Source organism: Anneissia japonica, unplaced genomic scaffold (assembly GCF_011630105.1).
Source record: "Anneissia japonica isolate Jap-2015-1 unplaced genomic scaffold, ASM1163010v1 scaffold2994_len2133135_cov197, whole genome shotgun sequence".
Taxonomy (NCBI): Eukaryota; Metazoa; Echinodermata; class Crinoidea; order Comatulida; family Comatulidae; genus Anneissia; species Anneissia japonica.
In genome coordinates, this window is record NW_022728550.1 from 1623812 (window position 1) to 1624026 (window position 215).

Here is a 215-nt window from a genome sequence, read left to right on the forward strand (position 1 = left end):
TTTCTTCCTTCTGCAGACGATTCTGATCCACTAGAAATAGATAGGCCTAGTTTTTCTTAATGATGAATGAATTACCCTTATTGATGTTAATTAGTAATGGTAGAAGAAGAAGATATACATAAAATCGTTGGGATGGTGTTAGTACTATTACTAGTATTATCAAAAGTCGACAGACACGTTGGAAGCTATGCCTAGTTTAGTAGTAGTAGTACAGC

General features: G+C 34.4%; 1 protein-coding gene across 7 annotated transcripts in view; it reads left to right on the forward strand.

Annotated features, from left to right (window-relative positions):
- Positions 1–215, forward strand: part of LOC117114301 (neuron navigator 2-like) — a 137767-nt gene that overhangs the window by 123901 nt on the left and 13651 nt on the right. The window lies entirely within an intron of this gene.